The sequence below is a fragment of the Genypterus blacodes genome, unplaced genomic scaffold (assembly GCF_046128005.1).
Source record: "Genypterus blacodes isolate CSIRO-AG114 ecotype Tasmania unplaced genomic scaffold, CSIRO-AGI_Gbla_v1 ptg000044l_1, whole genome shotgun sequence".
Classification (NCBI taxonomy): domain Eukaryota; kingdom Metazoa; phylum Chordata; class Actinopteri; order Ophidiiformes; family Ophidiidae; genus Genypterus; species Genypterus blacodes.
In genome coordinates this window covers 4,808,891-4,828,897 of record NW_027466857.1, presented here as the reverse complement: position 1 = coordinate 4,828,897, position 20,007 = coordinate 4,808,891, and positions in this window count along the sequence as shown.

Below are 20,007 nucleotides of genomic sequence, written 5' to 3'. Positions count from 1 at the left end.
ATGGTTTGTTGCCAGATTACCCAGGTCCCACAGCACCTTATGTGGTCAGTTTTAAAGTTGGCTAACAAATGCTCATTAAACTTCATGGCAGTCTGAATTGTAGTTGCTGTGATTCGTTGCTGGGAAACAAAGTGTTGAATTTTGACCAAATTACATAATTTCTAAGCCCTGCCCCTGAAAATACTAATTTGCTGCTTTTAAACACAATAATCATGGAATCCACGATCATGTTTTATAGACATATTATATTATGTACATAATGTTTTGTATATAGTGAATGGAAAGCCTTTTTTATGGCACAAGCTGGCAGCTGCCCACAATGGAATGAGCCTCAATTACCCTGTCAATCAAGCATAGTTTTCAGCACTTTCAGAATTTGTTTCTCCAATCATTTCAAGGTGAAAGGTTTCATTTTGCTATTACTTTCTGAAAGAGCTTCATATGTGCAGCCATTAAGTCTAACAGGTTTAATAAGGGCAGCTGAGGGCCGCACAGCCTGGAAACTGACAGGCTAATGTTCAATCACGAAGCTTTTGGTGCTGAAACTGTAATTAATTGAGAATAATTATTGCTTTCACTGACTGAATTACATTTGAAAATGATTTCTGAATGTTCTAAATAACTTAGTAAGAGCTTGGTTTAATGCCCCTTTCAATGTTTTTTTTTCTTCACAGAAAGGATCCAACTTTTTTGAAACCCAGTTTATAATGGCTAAAATTAATCACTTACATAACTCCTACATAAAACATTGGCGTGCATTGCCCCAGGATAGGCTCATATGGAAAAATAAACAGTGACATTTGTCTTGGCCTGTCAAGTAAGCACAATTTATAATTGAATTTGATTAAAATATAAAAACCTCCTGAATATATTTCTTTACTTTCTTTATATTACTTTTTTCCTTCATTCTGTTATCTTTGTATCTTGTTGTAATACTTTCTGTCTTGCTGAAAGTGTGATTGGACGAGAAGGACCTGCAATGCTGTCAAACAGATCTACCTTATATGCTTATAAATTGTAATAACGCATAACTACAAATATAACAGCTATAGAACAATCGCAGCACTGCAAAATGTATGCATTGAAAGTCTCAAGGGGCAGTATATGTATAGAACCTGGTAAACAATATGCTAAACCAGCGTTCCCATGTGAGCAGCCGTATGTAATTGCAAGGTGTGAGACGTGTACCAAAGCTTTTGCTAAAAAGCTAATTAGTGACAGACCGCCACTGGCCCCTGCATGTATTAGAAAACAAAACGTCATATTAAATGAGGCATCTGTGCATTCTAGATAGGGCGAATAATTAATCCTGTGTTGGTGTTAGAAGGTTCCACATCCCCATCCCAGTCCCAGTGCTCCCACCAAGGTTATTTCATCAATAGCCAATCAACACATGAAATAACTTCAAACTGACACGGCTCTCTTTAAATTGCTTAATCACATCCATGGACGATGCCACAGTCACATGTTGTGTGCTGCTGGAAATCTTGTTACGGGAAATCCTCTTAATTCGTATTTAAGGGATATTAATTTAATTTGAATGTTAATGCGATGCTTTAGATCTTGCGTGTTTCATCCGTTTGAAGCCGATGAGAAAACGAAAAGAGAAAGAGTTCAGAGCGTGCTGCGTACTGAAGTGAGTTGTTCAAATGTGATAAACTCGTGGAAAATGGCTTAGTCTTATCTTCCCTTGCTGAATAGCTTACAATAGAAGCATCAAACAGTTCTAATCGTACAACAAACCTTTTAAATTGTACATTGTAGTCAGTGTCGATGAATGAATCAAGCTCTGACTGAAAACTTCAAGTAATGGAAAAATCAAGGTTTACTATGAACTTCATAATGAAGGATCCAGAGACTGAAGAGGAAAAAGAAAGCGAAACAATAGCATGGACTTCATTACTGCACTAAGGCCCACATCACTGGCTGACGCATGCCAAAAACACTTTGTCTATAAATCACTTCTGATCGCAGCATTACACACATATACACACATATACACACAACAACACAGCCGTCACAACTACAATAAACCGCTTCTTTTGTTATAATTTTAATAAATGTATCCAATATTCAATGTATTGACCGGGCTTTTGTGCTGATGTGTCACTGTTGACAAAGCAACACTCCATGCTTGTGCAAGATCACAACAAGAACATGTTTTAACACTTTTCTTGACAGGCAGATGTTTGTGTTATTTTACTTAAACACTCAATCACACACACACACACAATTGTTTCCCTCTTAAAAATAAAAAAAAAGCTTACATTGGGTGGTTCTTGGCTGTGAACCCTTCAGAAAATGTTTCTATACAAACTTAAAAGATCAGTTATGCTGTGTGATTCCCTCTTATCGTTCTGCATTACAAAGCCAAAAATCACATTTTGATCACAATTTCATCATTGCAAACAGCTCGGTCTCCTAAATCAATGTGCACTGGAACGCAGCGTCAGTCATGGAGAGACACTCGCACACCTCTGGCACAGTCACACTGATAAATGTGGGATCAGAACATATGTTTAACACGAATGCAAAGCAAGACAGGCAGAGTTTCTCAGGCATCAGATCAGCTGATGGTAAAACCAAAGTCAGGAAAATATGAGAACTATGTTGGTCTCATGCTGACTGCACACGTGGCAGGAGACAGGGAGAAACCTGTGTGTCGTTTACAAACTGACAGCTGACAGAATGACACCAAGGAAATTCAGATGGCGTACGGAGATGATAGACACGTCACGTCAATTCGCCACAAGAGACCTATGAGCGTGAAAGTTGTTTTCCAAAAGCAGGGAATGGTCTCATGCAAAGTCACCTACAGAGTTGCACAGTGCAGGAAACCACACAGCAGCAGGGGAGCTAATACACACTGTAACTTTGGACATGGTGTCAACTATGCTTGATGATACGAGTGCCACAAAGTGAAATGGTGTTACTAGTCTCTGCACTTGTTCTTTTTGAAGTTATTGCATTTAATTGTTAATTTTTCCATGGAAGTGAGCAATGTATATATCTATCTATCTTGGGGAAGACAGAAAAGCAGTAAGAAAGCCTACAGCCTACAGTATAAGCTTGTTTCCTTAATGGAACAAGACATATCCGCTTATTTCATCAAACTGTCAAACTAAAATGATGCAGTATACTTCCATATGTTACCTGTCAACATTTGAATCCTCTTTAGTCATTGCAAGGTGCAGTAAGGGAACTCAACCTCTAACCGTAATGGACTCTTACACTAGCAGACAAGTTCCACACATTCACATAAAGCTGATCTTGTTCATTTTGCATTGATTAATTCAAGCCTCAGGTGTTGATCCATCAGTGGGATTGCAGAAGTGGCTGCAAGCTAAACATTGGTCCTCTGAGCAGTATAGGATAATCCCCCATTGAATTACACACTGAGCTACAAAAGCTAATTGCTCTGAACGATCCGGTGGGTATTAAGTAGATCAGATTGTAAAGAAGAGTTATAGTTGGAGGCACCACACATTAGCTGCACCAGATCTCTTGCTAAAACAAAACATTTTACAGTCATTATAGCGGTAGATGCTTTTCAATAGGCCCGCCTGCAAGCTTTAGAGATGTATTGGAAATGATTTGTTAAGAGGATGAATCAACAGCCTGACAAATCTGCGACACAGAGTCACACAGATGTGAAGTGTCAGTCAATGCCACATACTTGTCACACAACTCTACATTGCAAAAATGCATTCACAGGTGAACGGGTAGGGAATGATAGTGATAGTGTTAAGTATTGCAATGTTTTGGTTGTGCTTCTGGAGATAAAAGGCCCAATCGGGGGCTTTCCGGCTCCCCCCCCAGATTTGTTTGGTGCATGAAGAGAGATCAAAGCTACAGCCAATCTATGTGACGGGTGCTTTTTATTCTACAATGTGAAAGAGGTACATGACTTAACCAGCACACACAAGCTGAGTGCTCTTCCAGCATCTAATAATGAGGGTTTAATTTCTAGGGATATTACTTTGGCACTCTGCATGTGAGAACATGAATTTAAATTCACAGCTGGAAGCTTGAATGTGTCCAGCAGAGACTAATACACCTCTCATGGAGCAAGATAAACCAGCATTACCACAAAATCAATCGGCGAAGCAAGATCAGAATCCCAAAACTCTTCAGAGATCAGAGCAAAGACTAAAACAAAGACAGAGTCCTGTGGGGGATGATGTCCTCCCCAAAACATTATGCATTATAGCCATCAAAATAGGGGAGTGACAATGCTATTGTTATCACATTATATACAGTATACACACACTATATTACCCTAAGCCCAGCTTCCCTTGCATTAGAATTAGATTTCAGTATTCAGTTCCATTATGACATTTAGACAATACAATTTACGTGTTCTCTGGTATCTGGACTCTACAAGCATTGTGATAAAATCCTAGTTGGTGGACCGTGAATACTATTAAAGAGAATTGTCCATACTGGGTCTTTAAAAAAAGCTTCATATACTCAACTAAAGTAATTAATCCTTTTTTGTACTAGGGGCAGATTCCCATTTACAGCAAATCTACTACTGATTTAGAATCACTTTATCAATGAGAGTGAGCCTGGAAGATGATGCAGGGACAGACGGATTTTATCTCATTAATGTGTGTAATTCATGTATGGACATGAAAACACACTTGTTAATACAAAGGAGGTTACACTTTTAAGAATGACACTGTGGTCGATTCGTTGTATAGCACAATTCATTCTACTCCTATCGAAACAGTGTTGCTCTTACTGTTGTCTTTAATTTCAAAACACATATTACACATTAAACAAATCAAAACATTCAAATTACAGTCATCAAGTAACAAATACACTTTCTCCAAAAGTATATCGTCAATGAACCTCTTGTTAGTCCCTATTTACTCTTATATTAACCGTTTCACCTTAACTTATTACCGTTTTTCAAATCATCAGTATTTATTTTTGTCATTGACATATTACTCAAATGATCACGAAAACAATGACCTTAAATATTGAAACCATGTCGTTCTTCGACTGTTATGTTGGAAAACCCACAGGAAACTGTCTTCCTGGCCTACAATTGGTCGGAGCCGCAATCAACGCAGGCTACATTACAGTTAGCATTTGTCTCAATCTTCGCTTATTCACACATTATTAACCTTTTTTAACATCCTAATTATTAAGGGCTAACTTTAAACTATCACCGTTTGTGGGTTTTTTGTTCACCATTGCACATTTCTCACTTTCGAAACAGTTTCAGAATTAATTTTCACATCAAAACGTGACATTAACGTCAAATCCAAACAATTCCGCCATCTTGGATTCCTATACATTACTATGGGCTCGCTCGTCTCCATTCAAAGTCACGTTTAAAACCACTACTGTTGTGTTACATCCATATTAAATTATGGCTTAAATTTTTGAGCATCTTACCTGTCGGAAACACGATATCGATCACGATCACGATACATATATTTCAGTCTTTAGCGTCTGTGCTGCTCTGGATCACTCGTACTGTCTGTCTGACGTCTCACTCTACAAGATTCAGGTGTCAGCCATTAGTACCTTACGCACACAGCGCCCTCTGCTGCCCAGGTGCTCCAACCTTGTTAAACAGTCCTTTGCTGTTTTTTAAAGTCAAGAGTCAAAATGTTTTTTTATGAATAACTAATTTAAAATGTAAAAAGTTCCCAGTAATTGGTACTAGAGATATCATAACAATATGCTTTGAGTAAATCATCATGACCAAACATTGTTACTCCTGTGTTGTTGATCTCATTAAAAATGTCTCATCCTGTGAACAAGTTTTCAACATCAACGAAAGTTTTGATTAAAGTGAAGAACTATTGCTCACAGCGAAGAACCGGAGGGAAACATTATTTGCAAATATGTGCGTCAACCAGGGTAAGGCATTAATTTACACAAGGAGAATTAAAGGGGCATTAAGGTTTTTACTGCCCCACAGCTCAAAATGACTATAAATCTGTTTGGGATCTAATAAGCTTGTTGATCAATACTAATGACAAATTACTAATCACAAGGGTCTGGTTTTACATCAGTTAAGCTAACTTTGGGCTCAGCTCAGACTTTTCAAGATGGCTGAATTAGATTGTCATGGGAGCATGCTGCAGCAGTTAGTTAGGAAATTACTCACCAACAAGGCATCAGTTTACTGGTTTAAAACACAACTAATACAGACATTGTTTGTTTGCATTATGCTAAGAAACCTAACAGTTTACCTGTAAAGACTTTCATTAAATGTATTTGTTGATTTAAGTAATAAGGCGGAAATGCATTACTTTCTACATGTGCTAGTCTGGTGCAGCAGCAAGTAACCTACAGTAAACAGTAGTGAACTGTGGGGCTGTTGTAGAAGCCTGACATTTATTTGAATCAGCCACTGTAACTGTAAATGCAATAGTTCTGGATTTAAACTGGATTTTGATGCATGGAAGTACAAACGTGGTGTGTAATGCATTGCTTTCTTTGCACTGCCTCTTTTTTACACAGGCTTTATTTATACTGTCAGTCAGACTATTACAAGACAAACAACTCTCCACAGCAAAGCACAGGAGGTGTTTCCATCTACAGCAAGTGCTCTGGTTTATATGTTTTATGATGCTCCAGCACAGATGGATATGTTCACAATAATTGCCTCATACCAATATATTCAAACAAGATAAACACTAAAAATGATCACCTAACCAACCACAAACAGAGGCATAATCACTACTGGGTACAATATCAACTGTAAGTCCTATAAACTATACTAATTTGTCTCATTTTGCATTCAGCAAATAAATGTATGAAGAAAAATAATGTATACTATTGATTTTAATGAACACAGATTGCATATCGTTTTCACAAAAGACAAGTTTCCAGTCTTGTTATTATTTTTAGAGGCTATAAGCTTTCCCCTGAGTTAACAGTAAATAATGTCACGTTATTGCTGAGGAGAACATTGACATTTTCTACAAATTGAAATTGACACAAAAGAAAACAAATATGCTGGAGATTATGTCTGCATTATTCCTTTAGTGAGTTATAAGTTCATTTCTTTGGTCTTGTATGCATGAATGAATTAGTGAATGAACTTGAATGTCCAGCCTCATGTTGTGGGTGAAGAGAGACAGAGAGGTAAAATGGTGATGTTGACTGTTTTTACTCTCATTTCCTCTCTGGCATCATTAATCACTAGGACAGATTTTGTTTCCTTCCGGTGCCACGCTTTCCTCACATAGTCCAGGCATAAGCAGGTGAGGTGAACTGGAAACTGGAAATTACCCTTATGTGTCAATAAGGATTGTGTGTGTGTGTGTGTGTGTGTGTGTGTGTGTGTGTGTGTGTGTGTGTTTGCCTTGTTAAGATCAAATAAAGGATTGACTCCAGTTCCTCATAACCCTGCGCCGGATCACCAGCGCTGTGTGGAGCATATGTGCTGATAACTGTGCGGTTGTGCATGTCTGCATTCTGTTGCAAGAACAATCAAAGTTAAAAATGGTGAGAGAAAAACATAACAATCAATCCATCAATCTCTCTCCCTCCTCTTTCTGGATATCATTTATATGCAGGCCTGTTTAGAACATTACAATTCATTCATTTTATATCAATGACTAATCAATATTACAGTGTATGTTTTACTAACTTTCTTTTTAATCAGCTAACAATTGTTTTCACCCACTTCAAAAAATATGAACAGAAACAATACTTTCAAACAACAAAATGTGTAAATACGTCCAAAAAACATACAAACAAAGAGCCATAAGAAGGGTGCAAGGTGTCAGGGTTGCATGGTAAATAATGCACAAGACATTTGAGATCACTCTCCTCTCTCATTGTCTAGTTCAAGCTGAGAAAATGTAATTTAAATATTTGCATGCTTGCAGGCAAACATAAGTCAGCATGGGTGAACATGAGCAGAATCAATATGTACATGCACATCAGCATGTGCTTCACACATTACACAACTGTTCGCTTCCTCGCACTGGCTTCTCAAGTGTGTAGTCGAGTTAGTGCCTAGTCCTTCTCATAAAGTAATACCAAAGGAATCTAAGCCATTTAACAAATTGACAGCAGCAAAGGGTAGAACGGTAATAACAGTAATTGTACCTATAATGTGTGCCTTGCTTTGTTTGTAATTCCTTGTAATAAAATAGTGTCAATGTTCACTATTTTAAAAATGGTGGTCTTGGTTTAATGAGATTGCCAGTGAACTTCACAAAGCCACATGACCTGCTGTGAAGTAGATACAAAGGTTCTCTCTCTCGTATATTATTTCAGCATGTTTCTGATATTTTTGGCTCGTTCTCTTGTTGGGACCAATTCAGAGCGAAAACTGTCAAGCCCTTCAACATTGAAGGGGAAAATTAATCTTTAGATGAGGAGAGCAGATCGGCAGGCGACAAAGCAGCACAGCCATTAGTGGTGCGGAGGAGGCCAAATGCACTTGCAGTCGTAGATTGACGCAAATGACTGCGCCAGGGGGATGACAATTCCCCTCTGCTGGAGCTCCTGGTGGATGATCATTAGTGTGGCGGGTTTGATTGATATGGCACATTTCCGATGGCAGGTGGACGACTCATCTCAACATGGTGGTCCCTGTTGATTAATCTCATTTTAAAGATGCATCTGGAGGAGTGGACTCATTCTGAATGGAGTGGTGTAAATTAAAGTGTATAATATTGCAGTGGAGCCTGAGATACACTGGAATTTCAGCGTTTCACATAGTTCAAATTAACTGCCAGAGTAGATTGTCACTCTTGATGAATCTGTGTAAAGCAGCAACAAAGAAAGTCAGATTAATAATTCAAACCACCACTGTGACACAGACATGTATGGCCTTGAGACATGCAAATGCAAACAATGCTTTAAATGATTCATCTCAGTCACTTGAGGAGCGTTAATTCAAGTGAGTGGCCTCTGCCAAATGATCCCATGTTACTGCATCAGCTACTTTCAAAGCTATCCGAGCTCCAGGTCGTATGAGCCGAGACCCTAACAGGGACCCAAATCGTGCCGGGTCCATATTATGTTCATTTTAGATGGGTCTGGTTGCTCTGATCACATGGGAAGTACAGCGAATATTTAAGATGTTCTTTGCCAATATAAAGAACAAGTTGAAGGGAAAATAGCTTGTTAAGCGATGCTGCTGCCAGAATTGATTTTGAATCAGGTCTTATTCTCTACAGATCTGTTTCCGATCAGATCTACAATTGTGGATTGATGGAGATCTTCAGTCCTCCCATCTTGAGCCTGGCTTCATCGATTGCAGGGAATTTTCCATTCCATTCATGTGACTCTAAGGGCTTCGATGGCTCTCAAATGACCTGTAATGAGCCCCACATCACTCTCATGTGACCTAAGGAGTCACCTAGCCTAAGGTGTCAAAGACTCCCACAGGAAAAATGCTGGGTTACTGATCCCCACTCACTCAGAAATGAAGAATGACTGATATAATGCCTTCTAGACCAAATTAGTGTAAATTTCCTTAAACTAATACTGCAAGATATCCAATGACGTGAAGGAATGAGAAGCTTTATAGACCAATATTTCAAACACTTAATGACAGGTTGGATTTGGCGGTTGTAGAGGTAATATGGAGGACTTGTGGTGTATTTAGAGTACGTTCGGCTTAAGAATCTAAAGCAGGGTAGTGTTGATAAAATTGTCTGTGGTCAGCAAAACCATTAACCTTGATAAATAAAGGTAAAAAATAAAACACAGGCTTAGGTGGCCAAGGTTAATAGTTTGGTAGAAAACCATTTCTACCCTGAGGAGATTATTGTAATTATAGCTTCAAGAGGATGTACTGTAAGCATAATTAGATGTTTTTGCTTTGGTGCCACTAATCGTACGACTGTATAGAGATTACAGAGAATCCCTTGGTTTGAAAAGCAGTATGCTATTTCACAAAGTCTAAAGCGATTTGACGTAGTTTGTAAGTCATATTCATGGGTTCAGTAAAAAGGCTAGAAGGCTGAAGAGTTCATTGGTAACCATGGATTCTTTCATTCAGTTAATTTGCCCATTGTTTGGAAAGTGGAACAGGGGCTGAGGACTCATTGTCTGGTGCAGATATTTAATTGAAACAGAGTAAGAGGTTTGTCAAGCATGGTTCATTTGCACTTTTATTCAAGACTTTTACAGTTAAAGTTTCCGTCCTGGAGTGATATGAAACTTTTTCTTCTGTTATTCTTTGACATCTAGCTTTACACAGGGCTAAAAACCTTTGTGATCCATACCATAACCTGTACTGTTAATGGGGGCGGCAGTAGCTCAGTCTGCTGGGTCGACAGCTGGGAACCGGAGGGTCGCCGGTTCGAGTCCCCTGTGTGGACCAAGCAAGCAGACTGGTAGCTGGTGAGTTGCCAGTTTGCCTCCAGAGCACTGCCGAGGTGCACACGAGCAAGGCACTGAACCCCCACCTGCTCCATGGGTGCTGAAAAATGGCTGCCCTGCACCCCCTCTGAAATGCATGTGTTTGTGTGTGTGATATGTAAGAGGGGGTGCAAGATAAATTTCAATTGCATGTAATTTGTGCGTGAATTGCATGCAACATGATGAATAATCTTAATCTTAATGATGTATGACGATGACAATGTATTGCAGTCGAGGAAAAAGTGAAGACTCAGCTGACTTCATGACCACAGACAAAGACTGAGGGCATCAACAATAAACCCGACTGCTTCAGTCCACATAAAGTATTGAATGTCATCAGTTTGATAAAGATAGTATTTGTTGCAAGCCTGATACAGATATTGAAGCCAGGGACCTTCCATTCAAAATATCAGCATTTCATTCCATACATACATTACATTACGATCATTTGGCAGACGCTTTTATCCAAAGCGACTTATCCAAAGCGACTTACATTACATTACACCCTTCGCAGAGGGGGGAGCAATTGAGGGTTTGGTGCCTTGCTCAGGGGCACCTCGGCAGGGGCTTGAACCGGCGACCCTCCGGTTCCCAAGCGGAAGCACCACCCACTGAGCCACTGCCTCACTACATACGTACATACATTCTGAGTTTCAGTTCATATAATCACAAATCATTGAGATACTGTATGTTTATCAGAATCAGAATCACTTTGTTTGCCAATTAAGTTTGCACTTAAGAGGAATTTGCTGTGGTTCTGGGTGCAACGTGTAACATATAGAAAAAGACAACAGAAGACAACATATAAAACAACATAAAACAACATGTACAAACAGCAGCTTGGTGAATACTTAAATTAAATTAAAAACACACTAAATTAAACTAAATTAAATAAGTTAACTAAATGAGTGCTGATGAATAAGATGTTAAAAAACGTGCAGGGGATTATTGAATAAATTAATTTAAGACTACTGTTGATAGTACTAGTGATAAAATAATTGTATTTAGTGGTAACATTTTGGATATTCATTTCTTATTTTCACGTGTATGAAACAAATCTCCAAGTCACTGAGGGATTTATTAAGGAATTTCCAAATGACATCCGTGAATTTCTTAATGTATGCTGTGATTTAAAAAAGACCTCATGGGTCCAGAGGGCATGAAACTCCTGCAAAGCATTACTGACGGTGTTAAATTTCAATTCAAACCTACAATATGCAGCTTTTTGTCTCCAGGCAGTGAAATGAAATGCTATTCCTCTAAAAACCCAAACCCCAGCAGGGCAGGTTCATGCCCTGACACTTGTCATTCATTCTGATGAGCTGTCTGCTTTGAAACAGGATCCAGCCAGAGGCTAAGGTAACCCAGCACCATGAAGCCACCACAGGCAACGAAGAAACACACGACGAACATAGATAATCTTTACACGTTTTCATTTAGCTTTTCTGTATGTTATGGTTTTATTGTTTTCCCTGTGTTGTTGTTGCTATAATATCCCTGCACAGCCAGTAATCTTACCTATGTATCATTAAGACATAAACATTTTTTTAACCTGTTCGAACCACAGAAATAAGTCGGCAATAAGAAATCCAGCAGTGACAGGATTTCAATGGAGCTTGTAATTATACCCACCAGCAAGAGAGTAACCAAACATTTCCAAATGATTTTCCAGAGCTTCTTAGAAACATGAACAATCCCTCTATAGGAACGAGTCAATAGGTGATACAGGGTAAGATGCAGTACAGTACTCTATTCAGCACGGAATCCCTTCCTTCATCTGTCTCTGCGTGTAAACATAGTCAATACACAAGGGGCAAGCAAGGTGCCCCGGATCAGGTTGTCGTAGTGGATGTAATCAATACAAATTGGAAATCTGATATATTTCATTGTAGTAAATCTAATTAATTGCCATATATGAGGCTAAGAAGTTTGAACTGATATTGATAACTGTTATTAATCTATCGCCAATACAGAGTTTCAGAATTATTTGTTTATTTCTGCTAATAAATTTCCATATACAAACAGTTCTCAGACACAAAAGATCCTCCAGGATATCAAATAGATTTGTCATTTCATGGACTAAAAATCCATCAAGGCGTTACTTGGTTTCGTAATGAAAATATACATGTTGTAGCACAGAACTCATTTGATGTGCAAAATCGTCCATTTTGCACTTGGCTCTCTATATGCTAACAAACAGACCAACAGACGTGGGTGAAAACATCAACTCCTTTTTACACCAAGGTCACTCTGATATCTGCACTGCATGTAACTATGTCTATGATCGAGTATTCTGCTCTTAGTCATTGAAGTCATTTGGTGTTATTGGCCGATCATTGACATACACTATGACTTGAGTGTGGCCTACACAGTAACAGTTAATGATACACTCAACCAAGCTTTGTTTTTTCATACAATTGTAACTGTTCAGTTAATCTTGATCAAATCACAGATTCTATATTCATTTCAATGCTGAATGAACTGACCCTACTGCATATTGTATTTGTTCAGCTGGACTGGATGCTTATCAAATTGTGAAATAGGATTTTTGGATCAATAAACAAGACATTCAAGGTGTTTTCAGTCAGCATGCACAAAGCTGCACTTCCAAATAACTTCTCTCTCTCTCTCTCTCTCTCTCTCTCTCTCTCACACTAACACACAGGTAATTTGTTGTTTGTTCTTCAAAGCAGATTTGTCCTTTTTTCTCAGTTTCTGTGCACGTTTCCTCTTTCACCTCCCTGGTATATGTTTCCCATCCTTTCATGGTAGGTTGAGCTTTTCAGACATTGTCAAGCTTGTTTAAATTTTTAACAAGCATGGGGAGGAAACAAAGAGCACCGAGATGAGGGAGAGCCCCTCATCTGTAACTGAAGGTATATTTCCCATGAAATGGTGTGCAGTGACGTGGAATACTCTCCCCCCTTTGTGTCGGTTGATGCTGCTGGCCCTTTTAACCAAATGGTGAAGAGTATCCCCCAGTGATGCTATAATTTTCATAGTCAGGGTTGGTCTCCCCAGAATAACAATACCCAGGTGGTTTAACTGAGAGCACTTCCTACAATTTCTTCAAATTTCTGCTAAACTGCTTTTGTCTGAGGTTGTTTCATGTGTTGGCACTTACTTATGGCTCTGTGGTTAAGTTGTGTATAAAACAGATGCTATGCTTTTGCCATTTTCCCTAAGCTCTCTTTTCTGATTGTGTAATCTTTGAAACACCCTCCAAACACATGTGAATGTGCCCACCTTCATGGGTTACACAACCCATAAACTACAAGGCCATCAAGTCAGTGTCTGTGTCTCATTTTAAGGGCTGTCTCCTTGGAAGGACACAGCCTTTGAAGTATGACGCAAGCTGCTTCCTGCGTCCTTATGAAAGTATGTCCTGTCAGATCTCCTGATTACAAAAAAAGAAGAATTAGTGATGTGTATAATTATTCATTATTTACAAACATTTAACATCAATGTAAACTCCTCCTCCTGTCAGCTTCTACCTGAAGATATACAGTGTGTTTCCATTTCTGCTCCCTGTACCCACTCTTATACTTTCTGTCGAGTCAAAGTACAGAATTGGATTTCTTTTGAAAATGTATTGTTTTTGCAGTGCCAAAAACTGTATTACATGATTTGGATCAGCCTCACTTTGTTTGTAGCCTTAACATATCCATAAATCTGAACGTGTCAGTTGTTCAACTTATTTTCTTATTTTTGAAAACAAAACCAAATGAATAAAAAAAAATTTGTACTTTAAACACAAAAGGATTCATGTACACACTTTTTTGTGAGTTGCAACACGTTTAGTTATTTTGTTCCGTCGCCCTGGTATAAAGTTCCCATTCATTCTGTTTTTGTTAAAAAGTTCCTCAAGAATCAAATCAAATATTGTATCATAGTTTACAAATGTCTACAAAGCAATACATACACAACACCATTATTACTTTGATTTGACAGTGGTTTCTGAGAAAACGCAGTGGTTTCTGGGACATGCAGGGCTGAGAGAGAAACGTTGATGTGTCCTCAAAACTGTTAAAAGGACCCATTTCAAGAATCAATTGGACAAACTAGCTCACTGAGGACTTACCAATCAGAACAGAGCAGGCATTCCAGGAGGGGTCCTCAAAGAGACAGTAGCTAAAATAGATAGTGAAATAAATTTCACTCAGAATAGACCTTTAAAGGCTTCAGAATAGACCTTTAAATGAAGATATGATCACGGCTCTTTTTTATGTAAGTGTATATCAGTTTAGCTCGAGAATGTGTGCCCCACTTTTCCTTCCTGAAAAGTAACTGTGGAAAAGCACCACGAAAAATATGTCAATCATGGTTGTCCCAACACAAACAGCTTTGCCTTTCATGTCGTCTTCAACAAGAAGTCATCCAATTCTGTGACAGGTGTGAATGTAATTGAACATTGTAAGACATCAAAAGGCAGGAAGCAGATGAACAGCAACAAGCGCAGACACAGCCATGCTATCCTGAAATTGAATTTATTACCAGGCATGCTTTTAAACAAACAAGAAAGGATCTGTTTTAAGTACTAGGAAGATGAATGGATGTTTTTTCAAGGAGACACAGGTACAGAGACACTGGGATGTCACATGTAGTCTACGAGTGCACTGGGAGACACACAGCAGACTAGTATGTGTGTCATAACGTGCAGTCGTGATTTTCATTTATGTTTCCTTGCACTGATTTTTGACTCAATGAAATCTGAAACCTTACATGACAACATGAAATGAAGCACATGAAACCAAAGCATTGGAAAAATGGCTCCATCTCCTGGAGAGGACACGAGGTGAGGCTGCATTAAGTGCACCCACTCCTCCACATGTTTCCTGCTTATGAAATGGGTGCAGCATGGATAGGCAAAATATTGCTCCTTATTGGAAGAGTAAGATGTTGTGATGATGTCTGCTGCTACTGAACAAACATCTACATCAAATGGAACAAGATGATACAAGTGTGAAGCAAGTACAGATCCAAGGAATGCATTCAGTATTACTGATCTAACAGAACTTATTTTATATTGAGCAAGATGTAGCTGACATTGTATTCAGAGCACTTTATAGTGGAACCAGCTCCTAATATTTCACTGACCTTACTCACAGGCACTGCACTTAAAACACTGCGGTGGAAATGGATAGTAATCTGCTCTTCTGTTCCATTTGTTCCATTTGTTTTGAGATGTCTGCAGCCGCAGTAAACAATGAATTGGTCATCCATGACCAGTAATCATGTCCTGTCTATTAGAGTGTGCTGCTGGGAAATAACACAAGGAACAGAAAAAGCTATGAAATTCATGGAATTACCCCGGCTCACTTGTCACAATCCAATTACTTTGTCTATGTTTGCACTGGCTCTCAATCCCTCCTGTTCCACTTTCAATTCATTTCCTGAGGTTAACACCTTATTATTTTAGACCGTGGACTCTTAATATCGCCTTAACTCAAACGGAAAATCCATCATTACATTACACAAACCTGAAATTACGGTGTCGAAAATATATGAAATTAAAACTTTAAAATGTCAACACTTTGATTCCTGTAATGATGTATATTCTACACGGTTGGCCTGTGTGTGGTTGCCAGCATATTAGATTTTCTGGTAAAGCAGCAACATATTAAGTTGAACTGTTTGGTTTGGAAAACAAGCGCTGATCCTTATTGTGCTTTTTAAGCTGGTTGCTCTCCCTCAAATGAATTGGTTTAACAAGCACTTTGTAAGAGTTCCTGTGCCAAGAAGCGCTGAGTTACAGCTGTTCGGCAATGTCTCTGCCACACTCTAAATTTAGCTGAATAGCTGGAGGGGAAAACACTGTCTAAGTTGGTCTGGGGCTGAGCATGGAGGTGCAGTCGACTACAAGCCGCAAACACACTCTTACTCCTCTAAACCCCATTTAATTCAGTTATTTAATCCTTGTTGAGCATCTCCGGATAAGATTCCAAGCTGCCAAGAATTAATAAAATATAAGCCAACTTCATGTTTTTTATTTTTATCTGGCAGGAGTGATGGGGAGGATTTATGGAAGTCATTCTCTGCCATTTTGTTGTTTTGTTTCGCAGGCTGACCATTTTCCTGTTTTTATGTGTGAAGGAAATGTGAAGTGCGCTCACATTTTGGGAGGGTTTCTATGGTCATATCTGGCTTGGAGAAATGGCGGTATTTACACCTTATTACCTTATTATGTGTGCATATGCGTCTCAGTCTAACTCCCGAGGTGGTTTCAGTAACGGGATTTGGAGAAGTAAAACACCTGTGTTTGTATGCGGCGTCATTGTGATACAAAACCACAAAAGCATGTTGTGGATCAAGCAATATCAGTTCTGTAATTACTTGGAGGTTGATATTTTTGTTTTTCCAATATGTTTTACACATTTAACATCACTTGTGTGCAAATCCCCCTCCGTGCTCCCCAAAAAAATAGCTTTTGTTGTGAAGTGTTTTGAACAGGCCCTTGGGTCTTTGTTTTGCTTGTGGAATTTGCATTTATTTCATTCTTTTAGTTTCTATTATGCAAATAAGCCAAATTAAATTAAATATATTGTAGTGTCTCGCAGTGCACAGGCTTTCCCAGCATGCACTGGGATTAATGTTGATCGGTTCTCAGGTTAAACCACTTTGTGTTATTAGAGGGTTGTTGGAAACTATGCTATACTGTTATACTGTCCGGGTGCTGATTATATGTGTTTAATAGTGTGTGGGTTATTTTTTGTTGCAGCAACAGGATAACCCTGACAAAGAGTGTGTGCTCAGCATAATAGGTCCCTGTGCGAATGTACATGCACATCAACTGGATGGTTTGCGATAACTGCACCAATGCAGCCTATCAAGACAGTGAAAGTCTCTCTGTTGCTCATTTCCCAGATCTCCAAATATGATACAAAATGTTAATCAGAGGAATAGAGTGGATACCTCTGAGCATTGACCTCCAGCTGAGTATTTAACCTACTTGTATACACAATTTTGAGTCAAGTTAAGTTCTGAACCAAAAAATATGAATTCCCTCATCTGTAGTTTGTCAAAACCATGTGTATGATGTAGGAAGTTATCTTTGGGGTGATATTGAAAAAACCCAGCAACATATTACTAATTTGCTTTCAAATTTGATATGACCCCACTCGGGGATCATGGCTGTCATGTCAGCCAGTCATATGGCTGTTCACCTTCCGGGGTCCCTAGGCAACTGGCTGCTCTGGAGCTAACTGATATGGAGAGAAGCCCAATTTCCTTTTGGCTAATTAGCTTGGCCACAATATCAGTGGCAGTCCTTATCAGCTTCTGAGCTGTGTGCGTGTGTGTGTGTGTATATACACATGTTTTCCTCTTCATTTACTAGAGCACAATTTGACAGCTTGCCCAAAATTGTCCTAAGTGACAATTTGGATTCTCATTGTATTTGCTGGATAGCAAAGGTTAAGTAGCCTCTCTTTTGGGGAGTCAGACCACGAATGCATGTATGCTTTACATGCATTAATTATCGAACTTTTCAAAATGTTGACACTATTTAAATTTAAAAAAAAGCTTACAATACAGTCTGGCGGCTACCAAGAAAAAAACCTAGGACGAGCTGTCAACATTATTTATGCGCCTCTGAGCAAAGTGTTACCATTGTGGTAAGTGGTCAGTAGGTTGTACAAGGTGTGTTTAAAGTGGACTTGCCATCCTTTGTTCTCACCTCCAAACCAACAAAGGAAAACTGATTTGTTCTTCCAGCACAAAGCGTAGTTATTTCTGATCTTGTGTCTTGGTAAATGTCTGTGGTGGCTCCTGACTGCTTGCCATCTGTCTCACTCACTCTGAACTCAAACCCACTGAGCCAAAACTCATTGTATGAAGATTCTATAGCGTGCAGGATACCGTTTGCAAACCTTAATTTAATTCAGCGGTGGCACGGGCCCAGCTTGCAGACACTCAGAATGCACCAGTGCCATCAAATGTCTGCCCACTCCCAGAACACAGACAAAGAGGGCCTTGGGGTGATTTCACACTCTGTTATGATTATGTGCAGAATTAATATGGGTTTGGAGAGCAGTTCAACTTGACTTCTGTGAAAGAAGCATTCTGGTGGTACAGAAACTGAACCTTGTGTGAGGTTAGCTTTGGCACTACAAAAGACCAGCACCTGTCAGATGAAGAAAAATGGAGGCCTTTGCATTTAAGGAGAACCCACCCCCTTCCTTTTGTTAGATATCCAATAGTGTGTCACTAAAAACTGCACAGTTCTCAGAAAATAAACTGAACCAGTGTCGTAGAACTAAGTCGACCTCTCTCTCCCCCTGACACTGACCCATCCACTTTCAATCTTACGTGATGCCTGATGGCCATCGCCTCTCTAAAACAGGCGTCATAGAAATATCCTGGTCAATACTAAAACCTTGCGTGAATCATGTTTCTCTCAGATTAAAACACAGGTATGTGGGTCGCCAATGTAACCAAAATGTCTGATGGTTCAGGCGAGACAGTCAGCAAGTTCATGCCAGAACACAAGGATGCAGGAAAATCTCCTGCATCACAGAGCAATGTAACAACAAGGCCAAACAGTGCAGGGACTCAAATGTTTAAGTGCATTTACAGATGCACTAAAGACAAATTGTATTGAATTTCATGATTACTAAAAGGTTTTTGGTAAAATATGACATATTGCCACAAATACCCTCTCTAAACACACACGTACACACACACCCAGATACCCAAAGTCTGAACCAAACAACTGCAAAATGTGGAATTCTTTAGACTTCTCTCTAAGAACAACATATAGTATATAATTATATGAGGTATGAATTCAATAGTAGGCATCTGTAGTTGATCTATTCTTAATAAACCACCAATCAACTATTCAAGGAAATCTATGAAATCGAACCAAAAACTAAAATGTGACACAGGGCTGATGACATTTTAGTTGTCTGCTGCTCTTGATCCAAGCACGCCACCTCTTCAATCTCAAATGAACAATAGGAAACGATGCAAAACTTTTTAAAATAGCATGTGGGCTAAAAAATGTAATAACCTTGAGACGGAGATGTATGATTTGCAATCAAATCTGGTTAAAAGCAACTATGTCTGTATTTGACTCAATACTGCTCAGATAAAGGTATTTACATTTGTTTGCCAATCATGCCATCTGTAAGGAATCCATAGCTACAACCACTTGCATTCCGAAACGTTGGAAATGTTAAACAAACAACGTTCTATAACATATAATAGAGGAATAATTAGTGTAATAGGCTTTGGTAATTATGTTATATTTACTTTAAACCACACCAGAGAAGAGAGGTCTGGGCGGCCTGGCTTCCTGTGTGTGTGTGTGTGTGCTGTGTGTATGGGAGAGCAGATGGTACACTGATGCCACTGTGGAATAGGATGAAAGCATTTGTACATTTGTAACTCTTCATTTCTAACTCCTAAAAGCCTTTCAGGGAGTTTTTGAGGTGTTTCCTTATGCTAACTGACAATTGACTAGAGTGTCCATTCAATTTTCATACACCAGGGTACGATCAAATTGGATGTCGTACACTCGCTCATGAATCACACATAGACCTTTCTTAGTTTGTTCATATACTTCTGTAGTGTCATCATCATCATCATCCTACCCATGACACTGATCAAGCTGGCTGTCGCAGAGAGTACGTCACTGGACAAATCCCATTATAATCATTT